Raw genomic sequence first — 19,912 nt, forward strand, 5'->3', positions numbered from 1 at the left:
TGGTGGTGGTGTGGGGGGGTGCAAGGGAGGGGGTTGTGATGATGAATCGAGAAGGATACTGATGGGGATGGTGATGAGCGGCGACGGTGAGTGGTGAGCATTGCGTGCTTTTAGTGAAGATGAAGGAGAGAGGAAGGTAGATAAATATTAATGAAAGAGAGAGAGAGAGAGAGAGAGAGAGAGAGAGAGAGAGAGAGAGAGAGAGAGAGAGAGAGAGAGAGAGAGAGAGAGAGAGAGAGAGAGAGAGAGAGAGAGAGAGAGAGAGAGAGTACGGAAATGAGGAAAATAGGAAAAAAAGTCATGAATTCAAGCAAAACTTTGACATTAGAGAGATGGATAGATAGGTATCGCTTTTGAAATAGCAAATAAGGCTTTTGAAATAGTGGTACGAGGAAAAATGCCTCTTTAAGCATTGAAAAGTGCTCAACCAGACATATGTATCCGTATATTCTATTGCTCCTGTTCCCTCGTATGTTCGCTTGTTCGCTTCGTTAACATAAATATACATATATTGTGTAGGTACTACAATAAGTTGAAATAAAAAAAATGGAGAGAGAGAGAGAGAGAGAGAGAGAGAGAGAGAGAGAGAGAGAGAGAGAGAGAGAGAGAGAGAGAGAGAGAGAGAGAGAGAGAGAGAGAGAGAGAGAGAGAGAACATAAGGTCAGGTACTTATACGCACATGAGGTTAGATCAAATCACCTTCTCTCTCTCTCTCTCTCTCTCTCTCTCTCTCTCTCTCTCTCTCTCTCTCTCTCTCTCTCTCTCTCTCTCTGTCTGTGTGTGTGTGTGTGTGTCTCTCTCTCTCTCTCTCTCTCTCTCTCTCTCTCTCTCTCTCTCTCTCTCTCTCTCTCTCTCTCTCTCTCTCTCTCGCCTTTAAATTCTTGATCATGCTATTCCTTCTATATGAACTCCTTTATGTGAATTTTTTTTACAGCATAAGAAGCAGCTCAAGGGCAAAAAAATGGAAACAGTAATTAAGAAAAAGGCAGCTATTCACTGCTCCCACAAAAAGCGCTCAGAGCAGTGGCCAAAAGAGAGCTCAACTTCGGAAGGAGAGGTGTCCTGATACCCTCCTCTTGAAAGAGTTCAAGTCGTAGAAGGAAGGGAATACAGATGAAGGAAGATTGTTCCAGAGTTTACCTGCGTGAGGGATGAAAGAATGAAGATGCTGGTTAACTCATGCGTAAGAGATTTGAACAGTAAAGGGATGAGCTTGAGTAGAAGGGGAGGCATGCAGTTAGCAAGTTCAGAAGAGCAGTCAGCTTGAAAATATCGATAGAAGATAGAAAGAGAGGCAACATGGCGGCGGAATTTAAGAGGTAGAAGACTATCAGTAAGAGGAGGAGAGCTGATGAGACGAAGTAGACTCCACTATGTCCAAGAGAGCTGTGTGAGTGGAGCCACTCCACACGTGAGATGCATACTCCATACACTTCCATCATGGGAATTTCATGACGCTTCTGGAAATCAGTTCGATCACTTGTATATCATTGTTTGTTTTCATGTTCCTTGAAATACCATATTTCCGCCATTATATATATATATATATATATATATATATATATATATATATATATATATATATATATATATGTATATATATATATATATATATATATATATATATATATATATATATATATATATATTAATTTGTCCTTGGTTTCTTTCCTTCACTACAATAAAAGTATCAGATGAATGAAGTAGATTGTCATATTTCTATTTGATTATGGTAAGTTTTCCTGATGTAGATGGATAATAAGTATGATTCGTATTATTTGGAAAGAGAAGGAAAGGTATTGATGGTGAATTGTGAGTAACAAGTTTATTCCACTTGAAAATTATGGAATGAATGATAGTGGATGATGTGAATGGATGCAGGGAGGGCTGATTATGCATGTTTAATGGATGTTTCTGAGGGTGATTGAGTGATCCAGGGACTGACGGATGATGCAGATATCATGAGGGAGCGTGTGTAGTTACAGAGGTGGATGCGTGGTGGATATAATATTTTTTTGGTTAAGGATACGTAAAACTGGTTCCGTAGCAGAATGATGATGGGTTGAAAATTACATCCACCATTTCTTTGCTAAATTCTATGCTCTTTAGTTTTTCCTTCCTTCCTTCCTCAATTCCATCATTTATTCTTCATTAGTTTCTTTTTTCGCCCTTTCTCTCTCTCTCTCTCTCTCTCTCTCTCTCTCTCTCTCTCTCTCTCTCTCTCTCTCTCTCACACACACACACACACACACACACACACACACACACACGCACACACGGGTCAGCCAGCGGGAGGCACTGATATGCAAAATGGATCACGTGCTTATCCTACCCTCGTAAGTATGTGTCTAATGGCCGTGCCGAGTCGTGCTTCTTCGGGCATGGCGATGAGCGGTTATACAGCGGTTGGGGAGGAGAATTAGTGCCTTTATTTCTCATGGTGATGGGAGAGATAGGCGGGCAAATGGGCTTCGACAGGCGTACACGGGCATAGGACGACGGTAAGGAGTGGTACAAAGGAGTACAAAGGAAAAGCAAACAGCAATAGACCTCTTGGTCCTAACTAGGCTGTTTGTTGTCGCTACCATCTACTCTAATCTACGAGTCAGAGACACAGGACAGCAAATCGAAGGCTCCTCCCATCCCACTAGGTCCTCCAGCCGAAGCTGGCATGAAAAGAAAGAATACCATGTAGTATAGAAAAACTACAATGGAATTTTACATGGAGAGAAGTTACGCGACAACTAAGCTAACACTACTTTCTGTTAGACGGGAGCAAAATAGCGGATACTTGGGTTAGCTTCTAAATATTTGTCTAGTCGGTTTTTGAACGCTTTCGACGACGTTTTGAGGCAAACCATTCCATACATTGATGACACGGTTGAAGAAATGTTTTGATACATTTGAGTTGAAACGCTTCCTCGTTATTTTGTATCCATTGTTTCTTGTTACACTTGATTGAGAGACTGTAAAGTAATCATGAATATTAACGTTATCGAATCCCTTGAAAATTTTAAACACTTCTGTAAGGTCACCTCTTAGCCTGCGCTTTGATAAGCTGAATAAGTTCAGTTCTTTAAGTCTGTCCTCGTACGGTTTGTTTCGCAGTCTAGGGATTATTTTAGTAGCTCGACGCTGCACCCTCTCGAGTTTATCTATATCTTTTTTGTAATAGGGAGACCAAAACTGAACGCAATACTCAAGATGTGGGCTAACTAACGAACTGTACAGTGTCAATATTACTTTTTCTGATTTGTGTTCAAATGTACGACCAATAAATCCGATCAGTTTGTTGGCAGTTCTTACTACTTCTGTGCAATATTGACTTGGTTTAAGATCGTTCGAAATTATTACTCCAAGATCTTTTTATTCAGAAAGTCGCACCCCGTTAATTTGATAATGAAAACGATCGTTGTTGATTCCGATATGCATAACCTTGCACTTTTTAATATTGAAATTCATTTGCCATATTCGTGCCCAACTGCTTAAACGTTCGAGGTCAGCTTGAAAGTGTTCTTTATCCGTTGTCGTAATGATTCTGCTGGCTATTTTTGTGTCGTCGGCAAATTTCGATATTTTACACGATAGCCCCTCGTCAATGTCATTTACGTACACTAAAAACAGAACAGATCCCAACACCGACCCCTGTGGAACACCGTTTTTGACATCTCGCCAGTCAGATGATATACCATTCATAACAACTCTCTGTTTACGGTCGGTAAGCCAGTCTTTGAGCCACTTATGAATATTACCGGTTATACTGTGAGCTTGCAATTTACTAAGGAGGCGGTTGTGAGGGACTTTGTCAAATGCTTTCTGAAAGTCCAAATATACAATGTCTACTGATTGACTTTCAATTTCATCGTATACATTAAAGATGTAATTAGTCTGTTATCTTAAAAAAAAAAACTTTACCATTTTTCCACGAATGATCGTCTCCAAAATTTTGCACACGATTGCCGTTAGACTGATCGGTCGATAATTACCTGGTTGGGACTTGTCGCCTTTTTTAAAGATGGGAGTTACGTTAGCGAGTTTCCATTCTAGTGGTACATTTCCTGTGTTTAGTGACTTTGAGAATATGCTCAAGAGGGGCTTGCTGATCTGATGTTTTGCCTCTTTAAGAATACGCGGGGATATTTGATCTGCGTCGGGCGTTTTGTTTACTTTAATATTATCGATAATTTGTACTATATCACTTTCAACAATGTCGCTAATACTACTCAAGGATGTGTCATCAATATATCTAGGGGCTTCCGGTTGCCTTTCGGATAAGATTTCCTCTGTAAAAACGGAGGCAAAATAATCATTCAATATGTTAGCGATTTCTTTATCATCATTCGTGGATTAACCATTTACAGTTGCTATTGGATCAATACTGGGGGTGAGAACTTATTTATTTCTTACGTTGGCAAAAGGTTCTTTAGGATTTGTTTTGCTGGCGTTTGCAATATGAACCTCTAGGTTTCTTTTATTGAGACGTATGATTCTTTTTGTTTCTCGGTGTAATCTTTGGAATTCAATTTTATCTATTTCATTATTTGTAATCAAGTATTTGCGACGCGCTCGATTTTTATTCTCAATTTGGCGTTTGAGTTGATTGTTCCACCACTTAGGCTTCCAGTTGGCTGTTGGTCGTCTTTTACGGAAAGGTACGCATAAATTCACGGCTCTACTTAAAGTTTCTGTGAATGTTTCCCAAGCTTTATTTATATCTGAGGCTGCAGATATTTCGTTCCAGTCTGCGTTCGCAAGCAAATTTCTTAGTTTGTCAAAATCCGCATGTCCGTAATCAGGTATTCTTTCTTCACGCGTTTTCATGTCCTCTTTGATTTTTATTTTAAACGAAATCATTCGATGATCGCTGTCGCTTAATTCTGTTCCAACATTGAGGTCATTAACAAGGCTTTCTTTAGTTATGAGATCTAGATCGAGGATGTTATTTTCGCGAGTTGGTTTATGCACATGCTGATAAAGCGCACTCTCTAATAGGTTACTGTATAGATCATGACATGAGTGTATATTTAACGTGTCTCCCCAATTCTTTACTGGTAAGTTAAAGTCGCCCATAATTTCAGCTTCAAATTTATTGCATATGTTAAAAATTTGTTCGAACAGTTTTCTGTCTATTTCCATTACTTGGTTTGGAGGTCTATAAACAATGCCAATAACTAATTTACTTGAACGGTTATTAATTTTTACGAAAACGGTGTCTATATTATTTATTCTTTCTACATTGATAACACGTGGATTTAAACCAGCACGAATATATAAGATGACGCCACCACCAACTCTGTTTTCTCTGTCGCAAAGAAAAATTGAATAGCCGGGTAAGTTAAATTCCGCAATAAAATCTCTGTTATTTGTATTCATCCATGACTCCGCGACGGTGATAATGTGCAAGTTTTCCGTTGCAGCAAGTTCTTCCAGGTCTATGAATTTATTTCGAATGCTGCGGGCGTTTACGTAACACGCGTTTATATGATCATGGTGGGATTGGTTGGTTGTCCTTTGATTGTTTACATGGCGTTCTCTGTCGGGGTTCGCTGTTTTTTTTTTGCTCTGAAAAGTGACACTTGCTCACTAAGGAGTCTTCCAAGTCTAGCCGCCCCGACGGGATTTAGGTGCACACCATCGCGTTCGTACAATTCATTTGCACCATAGAAGTTATTCCAAAAGTTCACAAACTCGACATTTTCTTGAGCACATAATGACTTTAGTCGGTTGTTAGTGCTGAAGGCTTTACTGTAAAAAGCGTTACTTTCTCTCATCCACGGGAGGATACCAGGTATCATTAATTCTTCTGAACGATTGGCCTTTACGTCGTTCGTTCTGACATGGATGATGAACAGTGAGTTTTGGTCTGAGCCGGTCATAAGCATCGTCATCGTCGCGCGCCGCAGTGATGCCATCTACACCTATACCGGGGCATCACATGCGCTTATGTTTCTCATATGAAGCACGACCGCAAAATTATGTTAACTGACCTCTGATTATTGAATCGCCAATCAACCGGGTTTCGTGTTCCTCTTCAACTTTCTCCTTTTAAATATCAAATCGATTGAAGGTTGTGATGGTGGTGGTGGTATAAGAGGAGGAGAAGATAATGGTGGTGGTGGAACTGATTGTGGTGAAGGAGGATGAGGAAGAGGAGAGACAGTGTGTAAGACGTTGAAAGTCTTATTAAGTCGAGGTATTAATGTGTTAGAGATAAAGGTGAGTGTGCTTGCGATGCTGCCCTTGCCTTGCTTTGCCTCGCCTTGTCCATGTGTGTGTGTGTGTGTGTGTGTGTGTGTGTGTGTGTGTGTATCAGAGAGAGAGAGAGAGAGAGAGAGAGAGAGAGAGAGAGAGAGAGAGAGAGAGAGAGAGAGAGAGAGAGAGAGAGAGAGAGTGTGTGTGTGTGTGTGTGTGTGTGTGTGTGTGTGTGTGTGTGTGTGTGTGTGTATTTTTTTTGTGTGTGTGTGTGTTTCCCTACATTCATACAGCCAAGCATGCGATACAAATAATCGTTCACACTGTCATACATACACAAAGGACACAAAGGACACAAAGGAAGAACAAACAACAGCAGACCTGCTGGTCCTAATGAGCGCGATTGTTATTTTTTCAGATGTGCAACACTTTACATTTGTCAACGTTAAATTTCATTTGGTATTGATTGGCCCAACGTGCGAGTCGATCTAGATCTGATTGTAAAGCTTCTTCGTCGAGTGTCGCAGTTACTTTACTAGCAAATACAAGGGAAAAGTTTTATTCTATTTTTCGTATGTGTGTGTGTGTGTGTGTGTGTGTGTGTGTGTGTGTGTGTGTTTGTGTGTTTATTTGCGTGTGTGTTTGTGTTTTTCTTCCAAGTGTTTGTTTTCCCGTTCATTTCGTCTCCTCCATACAGTATATTTTTCTTTTTCGTATAGTATATGTTTCTTCTCCGTATGTATATTTCTATATACATTATTTCTCTATTATCATATATTTCTTCTCCGTATTTGTTCTCTCTCTCTCTCTCTCTCTCTCTCTCTCTCTCTCTCTCTCTCTCTCTCTCTCTCTCCTTTTTTGTCTCATTTTTCTTCTCTCCCTTGTAGGAAGTTTTGTAGACAGGTAGATAGATAGCTAAGTCAACAGGCAGGCAGAGAGGTCGGCAAAGGACTCTATTTCTCGCTTTCTCTGTCTCTTCTATTTCTCTTTCTTTTTCTCTCTCTTCTCTTGCTGGGTATTTTGTCGACTTGCTTTTCTCCCGAGACGCCGCTGCCTCACGACCGCAGAAGTTTTCGTCGCAATTAAAGTCTCATAATTCCTCCCGCTTATCGAGGGAGGAGAAAGAAAAAGTAAGAGTGCAAGAAGAAGAAGAGGGCGTTGGGGTGGCCGGGTAGCTGGGCGGCCGGTCTGGGCCTACTTTCCTTATTAACATAACTTAGGACTCTTGTTCTTCCTGGCTTCGGAACAGAGATGCAGGAAAGAGAGAGAGAGAGAGAGAGAGAGAGAGAGAGAGAGAGAGAGAGAGAGAGAGAGAGAGAGAGAGAGAGAGAGAGAGAGAGAGAGAGAGAGAGAGAGAGAGAGAGAGAGAGAGAGAGAGAGAGAGAGAGAGAGAGAGAGAGAGAGAGAGAGAGAGAGAGAGAGAGAGAGAGAGAGAGAGAGAGAGAGAGAGAGAAACATACTACATCCTCAGACACACACACACACAAAAAAAAAGAGACAGAAAGAGACACTAAAAATTTTAATTAGAAGTATGAAAAGCGTCTGACTCGAACTCGCCTGAACTCTCAGCATCTGACTGTTCTGTTCGCTGGAACTGAAGAGCCTTTCGGCGGGATTATCAGTAAACCTCTTCCCTCTTCGTCGAAGCGTCTCTTAGAGAGTGTGTTTCCGTTAGAAGGTATTAGCAAACGCTCGCTTCTCTTCCCCCTGGGAAGCTATCTTTCCGTGTAATGTTGGTACTACTACAAATCAAACAAGCGTTGAAAACCGAAAAATTAATGGATTTTAGGTACATTTCTATAATGGAAAATATTGTGTGGCTAATATTTATGTAAACAGTGTTTGATACAGTGACATGCACTATATATAGCAGATAATTTTTATATTGATGCGTTAATTGGTTGGTAGCCGTGGTGATGTTTGTTTCGCTCTTACAGCTCGTGACGTCAACTGTGGGCGGAGCTTAGGAGACCTCTTTAGAATAAACTGTTTTAATTTTCCAAAACAAGACTAACATAATATGCATGCATATATTATGGAAGCACAAATAATAATATTGTAGTAGGTTTATCCTAAACAGTTAGTTCAAAATATATTCACATGGGATAAAATATAGCTCACACAGTCTATACAGTGCCTGGCTTCCCACGACCAATCATCGCTGTTCCAGCTTGTGACGTCATATGTGGGCGGAGCTTAGGAGACCGCTAGAGAATAAAATGTGTATATTTTCTTTATTCTCCACCTGTTCCATGAGACATCCCTTTCTCCCTTCGTTATTTCTCCCATGTGAATATTTTTTTAACTAGTTTTAGAGCTCTATCAGTGAGTGGAAAATGGTATCATCTGTTCTGCTGAGCTTTCCTTAAGCGCCACCCACAGGTGACATCACGTCACGAGCTAGGACAACGATGGTTGGCTGTGGGAAGCCAAGCATCGCATACCTCCACATACTCATACGGACTTGGGAATGCGCCCCGGAGGCCGGAGCCCGTCAGTCCGTCACTTTAATTTTTTTTCATTCCAGCACCCTCCATGCTTGTGGTTCGAAGGGCCAGCCCTATAAACGCTCAAGAACGAAAACTGTTGTGAATAGTAGAGACTCTGTGAAGAGCGGGGCGTGCTGGTTGGGCGGCGTGTTCCAATGTTGACTTATATTATTATAGGAACCGTGAAGTCTTGAATAAACAGAACAAAATATTGTTTCTCGCATTGTATGACTTTTATATAAGGCCCAGAAAATTTAGACTGTTCTTATACCCTATTAATAATACAGCAGCATGGAAAAATGTTGTAATAAATCATTAAATGTGCGAAGATATTGGCAAAGAGGTGGTGATCAACTACTTTTCCCGAAGGGAGAGAAATAGTTCGCTTCCTTCCTGCTCGTCGCTTCGCGCGCTGCTTCAAAGACACTCCTCGTCACTGATCATACCGTTTGGTCAACGAAGACTGCTTTCCTTGCGGGAAGGGGGAACAGATTGATTGATAATACAGCAGTTTAGGGGCAGGTCTATCTGAATGAGGAATGCAGCGCCCTCAACCTCCCCCGAGCTGTCTTTTCCCCGCTTTCTCTTTCTCTTCTGTCCATGCTTCTTTCTTTGGGTAATCGGGGGATTATTCCCCCCAGGGGTCCTGCGTCCCTGCCCTATGGCGAGCAGTCAGGCCAGCCCCTGATCTGGGCTGGCTGGGGGAGGGGTTTGCACCCCCTCCCCCACAAAAACCTACCTTATGCCAAAAGCAAATTAAAAAGTAGAGGTCGTGGTCGGGGCGTGAGCCTTGACCCCGATCCGGTCTTGCTGGGGGGCCCGACCGCGCGGCAGGCTTCCACGATGCATCCGCATCCGGGGAGCCTGCCGTCAGTGACGGGTGCAGGGCAAAGCCTACGGGACCCCTGCACCTCGAAGGAGGAAGGGCCCCCTAGCCCCTCTTTTTGTTTTGGGGGTGGCCGGGGTGGTGCAGAAGCTGCGCCCGCCCGCAGAACCCGGCCCGGGGTTAACCTTCGGAGGGCTCTGCGTGTGGGCTTCTGGAACGTCCGGAGCCTGTCGGACGATGATCTACCGTATCAAGTATGCTCAGAAGGCTGAGGGTGGACATAGTGGCACTCTCTGAGATAAGGAGGCCTGGCAGTGGCGAGATCAGTGACGGGGGGTACACTTTCTACTGGTCCGGCATGAGCAATGGCTTCCATGTCCAGGGGGTAGCTATGGGCATCTCCAGCCAACTGCTGCCATTTGTGGTTGAGGTTGCTCCGTTTGATGACCGTATAATGCGAGTGAGGCTGAGGGACACACTGGGCTTCATGTCTCTTGCAGCAGTGTACGCTCCTACCGAAATGCGTGAAACTGAAGAGAAGGAGACGTTCTACGCCAAACTCGTCTCCGTATTAGACCAGTGCCCTCCCCGGGACATACTCATTGTCCTGGGTGACTTCAGTGCTACTACTGGCACTGACAGGGTTGGCTACGAGCTATGGATCTGGTACCAGGAACACCAACAGCTCTCTCCTCCTGAATTTTGCAAAATCCAGAAGGTTGAGAATTGCGGGTTCCTGGTACCAGAGACCAGAACTGCACCGCTGGACTTGGTATAGCGACGCCGAAGGGGTAGCTAAGGAGATCGACCACATTCTCATAAGTACTCGTTGGAGGATCCTTCAGAACTGCAGGGTTTACCGGAGTGCTGAGTTCTTTGCAATTGACCATAGGCTTATTGTTGCAACACTCAAGCTTCATGTCAAGTCAAGAAGAATCTCGAGATGCAATACTACTGTGTTCCATCTCGAGAGGCTGAAGGACCTGGCATGTGCTCAGAAGTATACAGTGTCAGTCTCAAATCGGTTTGAAGTGCTCAGCACCATGGAGGACCCTGTAGAACTGTGGGATACCTTCAAACACGAGACTCTGCAAGCTGTCAAGGAGTGCATTGGAGAGCGCCCGAGATCTAGGAGTGGCTTTGCCTCGGTGGAGACGCTGGAGAATATCGAGGAGAGTCGCGCTGCCAGACTTTCTGGGAACTGGGACCAATATAGGGCTCTGTCACGTAGGATTAGAGCTCTCCTAAGGAGAGACAAGGAGAGGTATGTCAGGGGTCTCGCCGAGGAGGTCGAGGGCCATTTAAATGCGAATGACCTCCGACCTGCCTACCGAGCCCTGAAGAAGCTCCGCTCCAAGTCTTCCTCTCAGGTGAGCGCTATCCGAACAGCTGACGGCTGCCTCGTGTCGGACATGGATGGGCAGAGGGCTCGTTGGGCTGAGTACTTTGAGCAGCTGTACATGGCGGACCCTCCACGTGGGCAGCTTCCAGTTGCTGGGTTGCAGGTGGCGGATGCTGACCCACCCATTGACGAAAGCCCACCCTCTCTGGGCGAGGTCAGAGAGGCTGTGGCCAAGTTGAGGGGTGGGAAGGCACCTGGCGCCTGTAACATCAGCGCGGAGCTGCTCAAAGCTGGAGGTGAGGCCATGATCCACGGGTTGCATGCGGTCTTGACTGCCGTATGGCAGTCCGGTACCATTCCTCCTGACTGGAAGAGGGGGTTGGTCGTCCCTATCTGGAAAAGGAAAGGGGACCGCCATTACAGAAACAACTACCGTGGTATTACACTGCTCAGTGTGCCAGGCAAGGTGCTTGTCCACCTATTGCTGATGCGAATTCGCAGCCAGCTGCTGGAAGCTGCAGAGACCTAAACAGTCTAGGTTCACACCTGGTAAGTCAACAGTTGCGCTTATTAATAATGATTAATAATCAGAAAAAAATTGGGAAGCATTAAAAAAAAAATGTTGTAAGCAAAAAACTCGGACGTGTCCAAATCGCGGCATAAGGGCCGAAAAACAGGCTATTTTGTGACGGCTCGACGACAAACTTGAAGTCGAGCTATCAAAAAATCCTTCGAGATGGTAAAACTACATTGCCAAGAGGGGCTACATGCCAAAATACAGCCTTCGAGAGGTAATAGCAATCCCACACTAGACAAAAACTGCAATGTGTCTGGAGTTCGTCAAAATCGCCCTCAAAAGGGTTTATGTTTCGAGCTCTAGCGACGAAACTACTGGGAGTAGGGAAATGTTATGCATCATATTGGAAAGCACATTGGTAGCGCTAAAGTATTTGTTAAATAAGTTTTTTTGAAATTCTCAAAAAATGAGTGGGTTTCAAGGTTGGGAACTCAAAAATAATTATTTTTCAGACCCGTTTTTTGCGAATTTATTCGATTTTTTACCTTTTCGAGTCGTATTTTTAGCCCGGTCTGTTATTAAAAAAAATATAGCCCTTTCATTTTGTCGTCGATTGATACCAAAAACATTTCTGTAGCCCCAGAAATAAGGGAGTTATGGCAATTCGCACCAAAGCGGTTGATTTTCCAAAATTTGCGGCATAATGACAGGGCTGGGGCAAATTTTCGGTCCATAGTGTAGGATTCACTGGCATAGCATATTTAAAGAATCACATCATGTTCATATTATATTCTTCATTAATTAGTCATGTCATATACATATTCATATCACAGTCATATTCCTGTCATCATATTCATATATTCACATCGATGAATATTCATATTCATATATAATACATGTGTAACACAGGCTATTTTATAAACTATATTATTGGCTGTTATAATGCCGGATAAACCCTCATCTTCCTTTATTTAATACACCTGTAATGGATTTTAAACGTACTGACTGTACTAACTATACTTATCTGACAATGCTGAACATATATCATATAGCTACTTAGTTTGTTGCTTCGTTGTTGGCACGCAGCCACTTGGTGAACACCTTGTTTTGGGGGAAGGAAACCACGCTCACTCTGGGTCCTGTTTTGAAGTTTCCTTCCCAGTAAGGCACACAGCACTTGTATGGTAGTATTGTCTTAGGAAGAGGCACAAATAATGTTAATATTAAAAAAAATTCAATGTTTTCGCCGTCAGTAATGCACAAAACAGAGAGCGTGACCTCTCCCGACCGCAGCTGACCCGACACTACCTATCACTACCTGTGCACTGTAGGCAGGCTGTGCTACATCACGGCCTACTCCCACCCCCCCCACCCCCAGTGAAGGAGCCTTCCCCCTCTACTAGTAGATGGCCTTGATAGAAGGCTTAGCGAGTCGCAAGGGTAGTGAAATAGAAGTCTAGGGTGTTGTATGGTTGGGAAAGATTAGCAGTAGGATGAAAATGAAGAGGCAGGTTTGGTGGGGGGTTAGAATGAAGCGAAGAACATTAAACCTGTGAAAATATGAAGAGGGATCAATAGCTAAGAAGAGATACACTGAAAGAATGAGTTGAGGAAGAAAAGGGTTATAGTTAGGAATTGATGGTAGGCAAACGTGATGGGTTGATTGTGGGGTGGGAGGGAGGCTTATGGGATTGTGGTAATGTGTGACCTGGGTACGACTGGGTAATGTTGTGAGGTGATGCATATGTGGACGTTGGGATGGAGAGAGAATTGTGGTTTAAGTCGGGGTTACATAGTACAAGAAGCCGTGGTTGGGTGGTTGTGGAATGGTATAAGCTTTTGTAATCTTGGGATGCTTTTGTAATACATCCTGGCACTAACTTTTATGTTATGCTACAAAACCAGTGCTCTTTTTTCTCGTCCCTCGACTCTCCACCACGACTCTTCTATATATAGATTTCCAGTCAATGGCATATATATTTTCATTATATATCTTCTATTATATTACCCTTATACTTAATTCTTACGTAGATGTGTCGATGTTATAGATTTTGGAGTGTAGATTATGTGTACTCTACCGGCTCTACCTATAGTACTGTGTTTTATAACATTTAAGTATCTTACCGCTGGACAAGGATCCGCCGTGTTAGGTATTATTTTATTGTATCCTACTTCGTTACGTGAATTTATCTTCACATCCCCCTTTTCTCTTTTCTAAAGTTATCTGTCCACTTAGTTCTAAATGTTTTGCCTGCCTTGTTCCTCCCCTAATTATCATTATCACACCACCTCAACCTCTCTTATTTCTGCCACACCACAATTCTTTCCTCACGTCACCTTCTGTTCTCCAAGTCCTCTCCACTGGGTTCGTCTTTCCCTGCCCTGTCCCTCTCCTGCCTATCATCATCACCATCCCTCCTCTTGCATTACACTGCCTGGACCCTCACGTTCTCTCTTCCTCTCTTTCTGCCCTTTCTCGCAATGCAGTTGATTTATCACTCCGTGTCCCGACCCTCTCTGCATCGGCCCCAGTCTTCCCTGCCGTACCCTGCCTCGCTCGCCCCTCATTATCACGATCTACTTTGCATGTCACTGCCTCACTTCTCTCCTTCCTCCCTTGCTACGCCCAGATTTACCTTCCTCCCCTTGGTCCTTGGATCTCCACTCCTCGTCTCACTCCCCCGTTTTGGGAGGATCCACCTGGAGCCTGACAGCCCCGTGCTGCTATTTGGTATACTGACAGCATGACAGTTGTGGATAGATGGGAGTGCATTCATTCAGAGTTGTGTTTTGAGACGTTCAGTCCTCATCATAAATGGATGCTCTGTCGCCTGCGATGAAAAATGTCCAAGAAGAATAACTACTGAAATTTGTTGATAAACACTTTTTGAAAACTGCTGCACGACTCGAAGTCAAGAGACAGTTCCCGTCACCCTTCGGAAGGTCAAACATAAGCCTATAATAACTTGACCTGAGGCTTAACGGAAGGATTAGAAGAAGATAAAGGTTAATTAGGGCAGCAGCAAAGGAGGAGAAAGAGGAAAAGATTAGTGAAGGTGTGTGTGTGTGTGTGTGTGTGTGTGTGTGTGTGTGTGTGTGTGTGTGTGTGTGTGTGTGTGTGTGTGTGTGTGTGTGTGTGTGTGTGTGTGTGTGTGTGTGTGTGTGTGTGTGTGTGTGTGTGTGTGTGTGTGTGTGTGTGTGTGTGTGTGTGTGTGTGTGTGTGTGTGTGTGTGTGTGTGTGTGTGTGTGAGAGAGAGAGAGAGAGAGAGAGAGAGAGAGAGAGAGAGAGAGAGAGAGAGAGAGAGAGAGAGAGAGAGAGAGAGAGAGAGAGAGAGAGAGAGAGAGAGAGAGAGAGAGAGAGAGAGAGAGAGAGAGAGAGAGAGAGAGAGAGAGAGAGAGAGAGAGAGAGAGAGAGAGAGAGAGAGAGAGAGAGAGAGAGAGAGAGAGAGAGAGAGAGAGAGAGAGAGAGAGAGAGAGACTGCAAGAGGCCGAGTGGCCTACACAGGGCAGCTCCAGAATCCCCCCCACTAGTCACGATGGGTGAGGTGCAGTTTCAGGGGTTACAGGTAGAGGCTTGTTCCTCGTTTACCTTCGGTACGGGCGTACGCTCCAGTACCCTGTCACCTTACTGCACCCACACCTCACTGCCACCTGTCATCTTCGTTTATGTAGCTATCCAGTCTACTCTTAAAACAAGCTATCGTCCCTGCACTAACTATGTGATTGCTGAGTCTATTCCATTCCCCCACCACCCTATTAATAAACCAATGCTTGCCGATGTCTCTCCTAAATCTATTATTTTCTAATTTAAATCCATTACTGCGTGTTCTATCCTGCTGGCTAATCCTCAGTACTTTACTTATATCGCCTTTGCTGTAACCCTTGACCCATTTGAATACTTCTATCATATCTCCCCGCACTCTTTCTAGTGAATGTAAGTTTAGATGTTTCAGCCTATCTTGATATGGGAAGTTCCTCATCCCCACGACCACCCACGACCCCAAAATGCTGCGATTCACACTCACCGCTCCCCGACCACATAGGTGGCAGAGTAGTCGTGCAACCGAACAGCTACCGGCGGTCGTTTAATGTCCGTCCAGTGTCCGTCCAGTGGGTGACCGGACAGCGACCATGGTAAGATTCCCACCCTGACCTCACACCCGGAGTCAGGCCAAGACGCCCCCCATACGCCAACCGGTGACCGACAGGCAAGGACCAGTACGCAATGAGGACGACGACCTTCCTTAGCGACCTGCTGCTGACGTGTTACAGTAATATTATCACCCAGTTATAATACACATTTCTCATTCTTATTTCTGTAAATTATTCGTGAAAAAATAATTACTTATAAAGAAAATTAAAGTATTCTGTGCTTCACTGAAGCAAAAGACGGATATGTGTGACCCCCCCCCCTCCCCCTATGTGCTGCAGACATGCAAAAATTGCTCCAAGCAATCTTGGTTTAACATGTTGTTAGTATGTATGTTTCATTATATTCGTTCTAATGCATTACCATCACCCTGCCTTCACCTCGCAACAGCCCCTATCCTCGCTCCCAACGTCCTCTCACCTCGCTTTCGTCCTCCCTCATCCTGGTACCGCCTCGCCCAGCTCGGCCCCACCCGACCCTGCACCCGCCCCGTGCCCCGGAGTGCGTGTACCACTTTGCAACGCCTTCGTAGCTACGGACGACGTGCGACTCACTAATTAATATTCCTCGACGACGCAACGCTGGTTATGTTCACAGCCAATTAATTACCTGTGTGGGTGTGCGTGTGCATGTGCGTGTGTGTGTGTGTGTGTGTGTGTGTGTGTTCTTACTTTGAGTGCTTATATTGGGGATATGTCTTATTTTTCTTGTGTTCATGTATTTTGTAGATATTTTTATTTTATATGTGTATTAAGGGAGGGTTGTAAAATCTCAAATCCCATGTTAAATTCCTTATGTTCTAAGCGTATCTCCTCCATTATTTAAGGACCGATTTCTTTCATTCAAAAACTATTTTAATTAGGAAGAATGGGAAATCAATGTTTGCTATCGGTAAGTTTTATACAATAGTAATAAATATTTTTTTTAAAGTTCGATGAAATAGTAAAAAAAAAAATTCACATATAAATATTTTTCAAAAATCAAAAGCAACTTCAAACAATAGTTCCAATAGCAGACCCTATTCCCTATACATACTTTCATGAGCTGCAGTAAGAGATATGTGTATAACAAGAAGTGCAACGGAGGAGATATTTTTTTAAAGAGCAAAATCATGGTTTTGAGTTATCAAGCGATGAAGTTGAAATATTTTTTGTATTTTACCTATTACAACTAGGGACTTGAAATCCACAGGATACATACATCAGGATATGAAGAAAAAACAGACACGGTTTCCTTAACTTACTTTCATTGGATGTGTACACGGCCTGTTTTATTTACCCATGGTTAGGTGTTTTTTACGGGGTCACAAATGCACGTACTCGAATTTGACCATATTTCAAAGTAAAAAACAGTCTTTTACTGTGTAAAATCTGTAAAATATAATTCAAAAGACGTCTGAGGCGGATACATAGAGTTTTGTTGGATTTATGAAGAAAAAAAAATATTACATAAATCGATTTTCACGGATTAATACGAAAATATATTAGTGACTGCTAAAATTTCCTATTTTCTTGACTAGTGGTGTAAGAGATCCTAAGAGTATCATGACAGACCATGAAAAAATAATCCTAAAATTAAAAAGGGGTGAAAACATGGATTGCAAGGCAGTGGCGCCGCGCGGATGCTCATTGCAGGACGTTGCATTGCATTGCAATACATGGTGCATACCACTATTATTTTTTCATCATTCATTCACATACCAAAAGAGGAAAATTCGCATAATTTTATAAGCCAAAATAAAAAAAAATAAAAAATTTCAGGCCGACCATTTACAAGCTAGTGTCCCTGATTACATGTCTCCATTATAATTATACTGTAATATATGTATATGTTTCATGTATCTGTGCATGTATGTATGTATGTAGGTATGTATTTGTTGAATAAAAATACCAGCAAATACCGACCTATGCATGTATGTATGTATGTAAGCATGTTTGTTTGTATGTGAGTGAGTGTATGGATTTATGCATATATGGACCTACACGGTACATCTCCATGTGTGTGTCGCATATATATGTGTGTGTGTGTGTGTGTGTGTGTGTGTGTGTGTGCAAAAGCTCGTGGGTGTATACGTACGCAGAGGAATCTCGGTGTGGCGTGAATACTTCTGCCGTCATTACCTGGCTGGCCGTGGACGGGAGACGTCCACTTACCTGCCGCACCTGAGCCTTGATGCTGCTCACGTGTGTCCGCGATCGGGAGGCTCTCGAGACGTACTTTATTGTTTCCTGTCTGAGGAGATGACAAGCTGGAAGGTTTGGAAGGGGATGACAAGGCAGGGGCAGAGGAAGGTCAGGGAAAGAAAGACAAAGGCTATGAGAATTAATTGTAAGCAGAGAAGAGAGGGAGGGTGGATAGTATGCAAGTAACATGACAGGGGCAGAAGGTAAAGGAAAGAAAGGCTATGATAATGATTGGCGTTGACGAGGCAAAAGGAAGAAGGTACGTACAGTAACTAGAGTGGGGTGGTGTGTTAGATGGAGGATGAAGGAAAGAAAGGGAAGAAGGGTAAGGGTGGGTATCAAGGCCAGAAGGATCGGATGGTTATAAGACTGATTAAAGAAAGGAGAACGTCGGCAACTACTTCAGTCGAGTCCAAGGATGATTATACCTTCACCAGGTTTCTAAGGAAATATGAACAAAACAAGCAAAAAAGTGTAAATATGTTAACACAAGTCCAATACACCTCCCGTAACATGCACTAGACTGGGACAGGACAAAAGTGACGCGGCAGCCCGACCCGGCAGTTGTGAGTGGTTCCTCGGGTGAAGAGAAGACAGCCTCTCGGTGGTTAGGCAGCGGCTTGCAGTCCCCGGGAAACACGTCGTTAGTGTAGACGGTTGAGCCAGCAGAAATGGACAGCTACCTTGTAGACGTCACTCGATGGAGGGGTGCGGGCTCAGCAGAATGGCAGCTGCATGAATACCCGAAGATGGTGCCGTGAGGGAAGACAGGTGAGCCACGGAGACGGACAGGCTGTGTCAGCTCGGCGTGGAGACTCTGGACCGGATAGGTTGGACGGAGGCTCATGCAGACCGTGCCCACAGGACTGCAAGGCTCCACAGGTTGAGAGGGAGGCGCTGGACGCTCAGTGGTCCTGGACAGCTCGGAGGTCAGCTCCGCTCTGCTGCTCCTTCCTGGAATCCTGGTAACCCGTCGACATAGCCTCGCCTCGACGCCACGTGGAATCAGTGACGTCAGGCAGTGAAGCCCGGACGAGACGGTATCGCCACCAGAGGAAGCCTTGGGCGGGCGGGCGAAGCAAAGGAGGGTTAAACGAAGCAGCACTGGGGAGGGCGGTGGCTGAATGAATAGCGTGACGGCGCCGCGTTCAGGACGACGCGAGTTCAATCCCCGCCCGGTGCCACCAAGCTAGGATTTTTCAGCCGCCGCCGAGTGGCTTAAAACTACCCACATGCTGTCCAGAAGACCAGCTATCAACCCGGACTCTAGATTCTAGGATTAAAGATGAGCTTCGGGAGGGCAGCATGAGCCAATGCAAGCTGGCGCCACAATAAACACTCACCTGCGCCAGAACGGGCTGGGCCGACCATCAGGCCCCACCGGGAAGAAGCCTTGAGCCGACCATCAGGATCCACCGGGAAGAAGCCTACCGACGTTAAAAAAAATAATTAAAAAAAACCCTGCCACACTGCCGGCTGAGCAGAGAACAATCAATAAAAGCACGAACCATATATCCCCGAGTGTAAATATCTGTATGCGTGTGTGTGTGTGTGTGTGTGTTAGTTCAGCCCTCACAGTGGGCAAGAGAAGAGAGGGGAGGAACGAAGATAATAGAAACTGATGTGTTGGATGAGACAGACGAAGGTGAGGGAGGGATAAGAAGAGAGGGTGGAAATAGCACAAGTTAAGGGAGCATAAGGCAAATAAGGTAAAGGAAAGGAGCAATGATAAACAAAGGGCTCGAAAAAAGTATATATATATATATATATATATATATATATATATATATATATATATATATATATATATATATATATATATCTATATATATATATATATATATATACATACAGAGGTGGGAAAGCGTGGTACTTACAGCGGTAGTGCGGTAGTACCGCATCACAAAAAAATACCGCACTACCGCAAAATTTCTGAAAATACCGCACTACCGCGGACCGCACTAAAAAATCCTGCGGTACTTTTTTGCGGTACTTTGAAAACTATCGAAGACGACATTTGCAGCGCGGCATGGTCACATAATTTTTATTTATTTTATTTTTTTACTGTGAAACGGACTCAATCAGTCAATCGGTATCAGTCATCAGAATCAGTGATTCAATCATTCTGACTTTTCAGTTATTGTTCAAAATTAAATACTAAATAGACAGACTAAACTACTACACTGCGAGTCTTCTTTAACCCGCGCGGTGCC

This window comes from Eriocheir sinensis, chromosome 4, assembly GCF_024679095.1.
Source record: "Eriocheir sinensis breed Jianghai 21 chromosome 4, ASM2467909v1, whole genome shotgun sequence".
Lineage (NCBI taxonomy): Eukaryota > Metazoa > Arthropoda > Malacostraca > Decapoda > Varunidae > Eriocheir > Eriocheir sinensis.